The sequence below is a fragment of the Neopsephotus bourkii genome, unplaced genomic scaffold (assembly GCF_033783945.1).
Source record: "Neopsephotus bourkii isolate Nb327-2 ecotype Australia unplaced genomic scaffold, CSIRO-AGI_Nbou_v1 NB_1797, whole genome shotgun sequence".
Classification (NCBI taxonomy): domain Eukaryota; kingdom Metazoa; phylum Chordata; class Aves; order Psittaciformes; family Psittacidae; genus Neopsephotus; species Neopsephotus bourkii.
In genome coordinates, this window is record NW_026902270.1 from 992,123 (window position 1) to 1,002,222 (window position 10,100).

Here is a 10,100-nt window from a genome sequence, read left to right on the forward strand (position 1 = left end):
ACAGCACGTTCTACCAACTACCTTGAAGTTCATGGCAGACTCTGCTGACATTGTTATTCAAGTTTCTTGTGGGAAAAAAACCAAGTGAGAGATTCACTCAGACACAGCTTGATCTCCTTATCCACTGTGATAGAGGGTTTCTTCTGCATGGGCTTTTATTAATAATTTATTGACCAATGTGGAACAAGCAGTTAGCTTTAAATTCACCAACTTGTATTCAAGGTTTTTGATGGTGGGGTGCTTGACTGTTGGCTTTATGTATGAACAGCAATATCAGGTTAGGTACACAGCTAAGGAGTAAAATCATAGATCATTAGGCAAAGATTACTTTTCAGGTCCACTGTCCATCAGGTCAAACTGGAGTTTCTGTAAGGATGCTACTTTTCCACCATCTTTAGTGTCCTCCTGAGGTTATCAAGTCCCTCAACAGAGGATGTGCCTGTGAGTTCCACAGTTTTTTCCAACTGAACTTCCATTTTCCTCCATAGAAAGCTTACTACCTCTATGTAAATACTGAAAGGGTTGATGTTGTTAAATGCAAATAAGAGGCACCAAAGTTGAGAAAGTATTTTCTGCTCATTTACCTCAACCCTCTGACTCTTATGGTCTGTCATATGCCCTGCCATATGTATAACAAGTTGTATGTTTTAGTCAGAGCATGTCTGATTCAAGCATATCACACTGTCATGTAAAGATATGTGACCCCATCCCAAAATTATAGGGGTAGAGTCTACTTTAACAGAGCGAGAAAAGCTTCTGCTCATAGATACCTCCAGTTTCCCTGTACTGCACTCTAGAGGCTACAAGTATGTAAGATAAAGTGCTTGCTCTGTAAAAGTGGCAACCTTTGTTTTGTGGATTTGGTTTAGAAAACACAGGGTGCTGTATTTCAGAAGCCAGGTAATATGAAGAAACGATGCCTGAGTATCTTGGCTAGTACTTGCTGAGTCGCTTGGGAGGGGACAAGAAAGTTGAATGAAGTCAAAGCTTGAAGACAAAGAATTCCAATACCATGCTTCACAGTTGAATACATTACAAAATGGTCTAATGAGGGGTAAATGGACTATCCTTTAAACAAACTATATTATGTTACAAGGAGATATTATGCAATTTGTTTGTTTGGTCTTATAGCACTACTGTAAGTCTGTCTCTCCCCCTATATACACAGAGTCCATTAATTTTGTGAACTATCTCAATAACTTGAAATATGGTAGGATATGGAACTACACTGTTTATGTTGAATACCAGCATCTTTGAAAAGGGATAAAATGAAACAGCTTTGAGACCTAGGTACATCCTTCTTACATAGACACCAGCTAAAACACAGATCAGTTTATAAACATTAGGAGAATAGAATGGTCCTGTTGCCTCCATCTGTGGGATCCAAAAGTAAGCAGGTGATTTTCTAAGCTCCTCAGAATCATCCCATAACATTCATAACCTGCAGCTCCACGTGTTAGATACGTTAAGCTTCGCCTTCCTCTCAGTTCTCAGGCTCAACAATGCTCAGCAGGCAGTAGTCAATTTAGCAGGAGATCTTATCCATCACTGCTGAAAAAGTACTGGGTATTGACTGATGAATGGAAGATAAATCACAAGAGGGCTGTCCATTCAGGCAGGCTGAATGACACTGACAGAACCCTGCATGAAAGCTCATTTTGTGCCTGCCTGTACAATATGCTGTTTGTAGAGAGTGTTGTTCTCCAATGATATCAGTCCTTTCTCGGTATGAAGCCCTCTTCCTTTATTCCCTTCAACAAAGATGTCCAGTTTGTAAGGAAGAAAAGATCCTCAAAGTGAAGAAATGTTATTATGCTCTAAAATTCAAGTTCAGATGCAGACCAGCTTTCTTGTTTGCTACAAAGTAAGCCAAGTGCAGCCATTTCTTATTTCTGAAGGGAGGAAATAAAAAGGGCAATAGGACAAGTGCTGGGGGAAAAAGAATCCAGGAGATGGGTTTAAAGCATTTAATGGAGTAGTAACCTGCCATCTACTTAGAATTATTCATCCTAACAATATATTCCTTGAACTGGCCAAACCTGCAATGGTGCTTACTGGAAGTTATGCCACTAAGCATCATCAGAGATGATGAGCAAAAAAGGGAATGTTTTTGTTCCCTACACACATTACCTAATCTATGACTCAGCTTAGCAACACTTTTGATAGCCCAGACATGCCCATTTTGGTAATGAACCCTGAAGAACCAAAACTTCAACTTCCTAAACAACTTTTGGCCAAAAAAAGTACTTTAGAAATTGAATAGCCTGCCCCTGCTCAAGTTTTAACAACAGGTATTTAGGTTAAATAACTACTGAAGTGGGGCTTTATCTGACCGGGACCAACAAAAGAATACTGCAAGTCTGTTTAGCTGAAGGTTTTATTATTTATTGCTGTGAATTCAAGAAAGCCCAAGGCTGCTAACACAGGGTTGCACATTCAGTTCCAGCTTGTCATCAGAGACACTAGCTAATAGGTGGCAATCCTTTGTGTCTGCACAGCTCTCCTTGCCTGATGATTAAGGGTTGCATAGTTGTCGCTAAGGAGCAGCCTGGGGAAGATACAGAAATGTATGCTCAGGACACCTTTTAGCTGGAAATGCATTGTGCCTTCGATGCCAAAAGAGAGAACTTTTGAAACAAGTAATACTTGATGGATATCACAGGACTGACAGCTAATCTAAAATCTGGTTTTACTTGGTGTATTCAGCCACCTGTTGAAGTAATTTCTACATAAAGCAAACCTAAAACCAAACATGCCTTTATCACTGAAGCTTTTTGCTTGAGAGGATTTCAGTGGCTGCAGGCAGTTCTTCTGTGTGTGGCCAAACTAATATTCTTATCACTAAGTATACTATGAAATCAAAGTCTGAAAACAGACTGCAAGCTTAAGAATGGGTTTGAATTCAGACACAAAAGAGTTGTTTGAGAGCTTGGTCATTTCAGCATTTTCCAATTTAAGGAGAAAGAACAAGGAGTTGCCCTTAATTCAGCAATTTCACAGAGCTGCTTTCCACTGTGGGCCATCAATCACAACATCCAAAGCCAAGGCATACCTTCACTAGTTCCCATATTTGTAATCTTTCACAGTAACTTGATAAAATGAACAGAAAGAGATGGATGTTAGAGATCTCTCCTTTGGAAAGCAGTTTCTTTTCTATTGTTTTAAATCTTCAGATTATATAGCTTGCTTATGGATCTGTAAAGCCATATGTACCAGTTAGGGACTTTACAGTATACATTATCAATAAAACTGTCACTTTCATTTTCTGCCACTGAATCTATGTCTTGCTTGAAGACTAACTTTGCAAGTGACTTAAAAACAAAAGGTAACTCCACTGATGTCCTACTAGGTTGCTTGGTATACACCAGATCCATTAGAAAGTTTATAAACACCTCACACAACCCTACAGTCTGTGCTTGTTGTGTGCCACTGTTAGAGCTTCTCTAACAAGAACATTAACATGTTTCACTAATGGGAAAAATAAAGCAAAGCTGCATATATTTTTTCCATTTATGAGAACAAAACTTCTAGGTACACCTCCAGGAGCCATGACCAATTCGCATGCATACCATGATTATGAAAAAGCCTTAGTACAGAGAAGCAAATCCAAATACAGTTAACGCAGTGAAGAGATATGCCTTTAAAAGAATGATGGGAGGATGAAAACAAGACGTCCTCCCATTTAACAGAACTTGAGAAGTCTCAGAGAAGCCCCCATCTCAGACTTATTTGTAAATCGGCCAAGTTAAATTGAATCTGTCTCTCAGAAGACCAGTACCAAGTAGTAGCTACTCACCAGGTTTGTGCTTTCTCTTTGGTCAGATTAAAGAGATATGCTGGCTAATCACAGTGCTTCACAGTGCTTCATACCTTTGATAAAACAAACCAAATCAAAACAACCTCCACTAACACAAAAACAAAAAAAAACCCAAATAAATGATTAAAAAACCCAAATCACCCCCCCGCCAAAAAAAAAAAACACAAACCAAAAAAGGCAAACAAACAAAAAAGAAAAACCCACCAAAAAAAACCCTCAAAAACCCACAAAACCAGGGAAAAATATATCCCAAAACAAACAGAAACAAAAAAACCCAAACAAAAAAAAACCAAAAGGAAAACAAAACAGGAAAACTAAACAAAGCAAAGAGAGAGAAAACCCATAACCCCCAGAAACATTAACTAGAATGCAATATTTGAGAGCATTTTTGACTTTGATGTGTTCATGTGGGGAAGATTCTGAAAAGATAATTCTTTTCCCCTTAGCTTGTTCCTAAGGATACATGATATTTCATTGAATTAATTTAAAAGGCATCTGAATAATACATTTATCTAGGACAGAAATATCTCTCTGTTAGAAGGAAGGTTAAGTAACTACCTCCACTGCAGAATTAAATACCGACTGTTATTGCCAGGGAGCTCTACATTGAGTTTAGGTCATTCAAATCTATGTTGTCCTGGACAACCCAAAATGCTTAATCAAAAACTGAATATACATGTATTCAGCTAGTGGCTAACTAGTGTAAACCTGCACATTAGGGTATAGGTGTAGAAAGGCAATTAATCACTTTTTTCATGGTGAAAATAAAAACAATATTTTCCTATGACATGCTCAATACTCATACAGTTCTCAGGCATAGCTAATTAGAGTACTTATCAGAGTTTTTTAGCTATCATTTGATCATGTAATAATACAAAACTGATTACAAAATAAAAGTGATAAAATAATCTGTAATAGCTTTTACTTTGTATTATTGCAGAATTTTAAGAAAAAAAAATCACTTAAACCACAAAAATGCAAAAAAAAAAGATTTGTTTTCATGGGAATCGACTGTTCAACAGCCTCCCAAGTTCACTTGGGTTCCATAGGTTATGCAGAAGTGCAGCAAAGTTAACTCAGAACATTAACACAAGTGTGAAACTCCACATCCATATGCTGCACCAGCTCACAATGGATACACATGCATTCCCTGGACTCAGGATATCAGCAAGTACGACTTAATCTACTGCCGTACCAAAACAAGCTGCACTCTTATTCCTTCTCTGTTGAATTAACGCTAGGGGAAATGTTGCATTAGTTCAAGTAAACTACCAACTATGAATACAAGATTCTTCCTATTCCTTCCCCCCCCCCCCCCGCCATGTAAAAAGCCAAGGAAGATATAGTTTGGTGGGTTTCTTGGGAACACAGGGAAAAACAGAGGAGCCTCATGAAACTTTTTAGACAGGAATACAGCTAAAATGACAATGATTTGAAAGATAGATATTGGGCCTGGACACGTTCCTGTGTAACCTTATCTAGGTGTTCCTGCTCCGGCAGGGGGATTGGACTAGATGATCTTTTGAGGTCCCTTCCAATCTCTAACATACTGTGATACTGTGTGATACTGTGATACTGTGTTGATACTGTGATAAGAGTTTACAATCAAACCCAACTTCAGCTTAATTCAAATGACCTTGAGAAGTGATTCTTCCTTTCTGTGCCTTTGTTTCCTCATCTGCATAAGCAAACAATGCTGGCTCCACCTCACAATGTGCTTTAAGAACAAGGCATTATTAGAAACTAATTTCATGTCTGTACCCAGGGGATATAATTCAGTTGGAATGAAATTCCCTCCCAGAAGCAACAAAATTTACAGGCAAAATTTACACCCAACAAGATGATTCCCATGTCTTGAAATAGGGATGGGCAGTCAGATGATGCCCCTAAAACCTCTAGAAGAGTGAATTGGCTGAGAGATAGTGGTGAGCAGGAACCCAGTTCCAGATAATACCCATGTTATCATCTAGTTCCTCCTCATGGTTTTGGCATTGGCTCTCTATTAAGAAATAAAAAAGAAACACCCCACTGAAATTATATGGACTATGTATATAGGCTTGTTCTTAATTTCTGCTGCTTCTTGCCAGCGTGCTTTTTTAGTTAGATGCCTAAGCTGATTCTTTTTCTCTAAAACAATGAGGTGAATAAAACTAAAAAATATCAGCTGGTCAGGATGAAATTTAGTCACAGTTTTAGAAGAGGAAGGCTTTTAGAAGTGTTAAGGAAAAGCTCAGCAGCTGTATTGACGCTCACTTTGAACGCATCGCACTAACTAGACCATCGACATTTTCCTTTGGCTTTTTAAACATACGATAGGCAGAAGTAACCTTATTTGCATAATTACAATTATATGCAGTAATGAGATTCCACCTTATAGATATAACAGCTTCCCCAAACACAAAGGGAAAGAGCAGGTCTGCAAATCTAAGCCTTAAAAGAAAGACATTTTACAAAATAACAGTTAATACATTGCTATAAGTACTACGCAACTTAGCAACATATCAAAATTCTGTATAAACACAAATATTGCATTTTTTCCACACACCAGTAGTTCAAACATCCATTTTTATGATGAAATCTTCTAACAGAGGATAACTTTGCTTTTTATTTAAGTAAATGCCCTGCAGCCTACACTTTTTATTTCTCAAATCAACATTGAAACTTGTAAAGATTCATCAGTGTGCCTGAACTTATCTAGGGTCCTTGCTGAAGAAATGAATACAGCTTCACAAACTCATAAAGACTACATAGACCAAGAGTTGCCATATGGTTTTGCAGCAAAACAACCATCAAATTCCAAATGACTCTGCTTGCTCCCTTTGGTTCAGAAAAAGCCTATAAATGAAAGCACAACTTCTATGATAATCCAGTCTCAGACATATTCTGAAATCCAAGACTGCAAACAATTTTCTAAACAAAATGAACAAAACAAAAACCCCACCAAAACCAAATCTATGTGAATCAATGTGTGTGATTTTGTAGCAAAAACCTACACATTTTATGCAGTGGATTACTGTACATGAGAGGGTTTTTTTCAGGATATGGCTATCAACTTCTCCAAGGATGGAGATGCTTCATCCTCTCAGAACATCTTCCAGGGCTTCACCTTGCCCGGATCTCTTTTTAGGCAGTAGATTAAATTAACTGAACCTGCTCAGTGTAAGCAACACAGTAGAACGAACCTCTAGAAAAAGGAGAGGTAATGCAGGTGAGCTGGAGACCTGATTATTATTACAAAGATTCTTGTACCTAACGTAATACTCACTGGCAAGAGTATGGGGAATAATACCTGCGTGCCTATGCTGTGAAGAAATGAGGGATGCTGATGTTAAGTAAGAATTAAGTCCTATATAGATAGTCTTTAAAAACATAGTCAGCATGCAACATTTCCCTCAATTTGAGAAAACAATTGAAAGCACTTCAGATACATTATAGGAGGCACTAGTGTGGGTCTATTTTATTAGTTTATTGTTTTAAGAGCTATTACTTTATGCAAACAAAGCAATTTCCTTGGAGAGAACAGGAAGGCTCATGTACACACGGAACCTACACACAGGAGGGTTTGAAGGGGTTTTCAACTGATTGAAAGTATTTCTTCCAAGCGTAAAGACAGTTGTGTTTTCAGAAAACTTAGAACAATGTCATTAATGCAGTCCTATTAAAAGACAGATTGTTGCCTATCTCCAGAAGAAGACGGAGTAAGTAAAGCCAAGTTTGGCTTAAACAGAAGCACATGAATGAAACAAAATATTTTTCCATTTAAAATCACTTCAGATTAGAGCATCTGGCCCTGCACACACTTGAAAGGACCTAAAATATTACAGCTCTATTTTCTATCTTAATGGATAATTGGTAACACTAGATTACAGGATTTGCAGGTTCCAAGTGCTGTATTTTCATAGGGAAGAGCTTTCTTTCTTTCAGGCTTAATAAGCTTGGCCTATATCAGCTTTTCTCACATCAGCCCAAGTGTCACATTTGGGCTGGGGGAAGCTTGTTAGCAGTAATTACCAGCAGTAGGTTCTATTATTTGCCAAAGTAATTTTCCCTGCTAAGTACCACCAAAACTGCCTCAAGCCTTTAATTTTTTTGCCTTCCTCCGCTTCCTTTTAAGCGGGTGCATTTTCCCATGATACTGCCCTGTGCAGCGCGGGACAGGGCAGAGGCGAGGCGCCGGGTATCAATGTGATCCTGAGAGATGGGGTCAGCCCTAGCGAAAGCCTTTCACAAACAGAGCCTGAACCCTATTAGAGATGCAAATCCACTCTCTAAGTGAGGATTGTTTCAGCTGCATAATGGAGCCCGAGGAATTCCTCGGCAGCCCGCTTTTCAGCACAGGCCTTTTGTCTGTGTCTTAGCAAATTTCTGCAGCCTGTTTAAACCCCAGCTATTGTCCCCATGGCTTCATTGATTTCTCTCCCTGCCACCAGCTCACAATGGGCTGATATGAACATCTTTGTTACTGCTTTTGTACTGTATATCAGAGTAATGTTTCAGCAGATTGAGGCCTAGCAGGAAGAATTAAACCTGTACTACACAGACCATGATGAATTGCCGGATTTACATATCATTTTAAAGGGTATTTCTGGTGGTTCTTTCTGAATGGTGTTGTGTCTCGAAGGATGTAGTTGAGGGATGAAGTGACAGGAAAGGAAGTGATTTAGATATTCGTTGACAGCTTAATACAAGATGCAGACAAATTGTGGTGATTCTGCCCTTGCATCCTTCTATATTATTAAATAGGTAAGGATAAGTGGATGCATGCATAACCCATAGACTTACCACATTATGCTGTGCACTGTAGTCAGGAGAAAAAAGGATAGGCAAGATTTAGCTTATTCAATAAGAGGTTGCTCTGAAAAAAACCCTAAAGGTGCTAGGGCACAACACCCTGATGTTTTCATCCTACTGCTCCTGGCCAAAAGATAAACTGCCAATTGAGTCAGGTCTTGACATTACACAGGCAACATATTTCCAGGTCCTGGCGTGCTGTGCAGCACACTTCTAAGAAAATAGCTGTGCTCTATGTGAAACTGCATGACTTGAATCGGCCTAATACCGCTCGGTATCTTCTACAGTTTTAAAAGACTCATTATAGTCTTTGATGTTGGATTCTTTTCAAAATCTACTTTGCATCCCAAACCTGCTATTTCTGCACCTCCTATCAACTGCACTTTGAAATAATTTCTTTTAGATTTCTTTTTCTTTTTTTTTTTAGTTTTTTTTCTCTTAGTTTGTCTGCATGAATCACTATCATTCTAAAACTGAGTTGTTTATAATGGATTTAAGAATACTTCTTAGTAGAAGTAAACTCCACTGCTTAAACTCATAAGGCTTGACAGTGTTTACATAGTTTACAAATGTGAACCACAATCCACATATGGATCATATTTTATGTAATTGGCACTAAAACGATGTAATGAGGAGAGATAAGTAAATAAGTCTGTAAAATGGTGGAGTAACAGTAGAAATAATAAGCAGTAATTTCAAAGTTTTCAAATCAGGAGAAAATTTATATTGACGTTAAATCAAAACAAAGAATGTACACAGGATGCGAGCTCTTTTCCATACAGAGTAGGGCTAAAACTTACCCTTAAAAATCAGGCATAAAATCTTTGCCTTCCTAGCTCACAGTGCACCCCAAATGGAAGCACAGTGCTTAGATGTTTTGGGAAAATGTTGACTAGCAAAGACTAAAACAATGAGATTTTATAACAGCTTATTTCTTAAGAAAGCTATTGCTATTAGAAGAAGTTATTTCTTAATCATGGAAGTTTCTTTGCATTAAAAATGAATGTTATCAAAAAGCAGAATGTTTGGATATTTCTGCCCACAACATCTGGTAATAACAGATAGATTAAACAGAATAAAGAAATGATATTACTTGATTCATTATAGAGACATGCATATAAAGAATAGGTTTGTTTGAGCAAAAGGAAAAGGTAGCATTCTGGGATGTTGATGGACCCTGCTGAGAGTCATCAAGAAAGTCAAGATTCATATTTGAAGTGTACATTACAGTAAAACTAAAACAGCAATAGAATCAGGGTTTGAGAGAGTCAAGTGATAAGTGCAATGAGCTGTTTCTGTATATGTTTGAATATGTCTGTATATATTTCTGGGTATGTTTGAATACATGATGCGATGTTGTTACTTAACCCTAAAAGGGTCACAAGTCCATGCAAGATATACTTGAATGTGAGTAATGCTTCATGCCTTTCCTTAACGAGTAGTAGCCTTAGATTAGATATACAATTTCCACCATAAGTGGGTATTAGAAAAT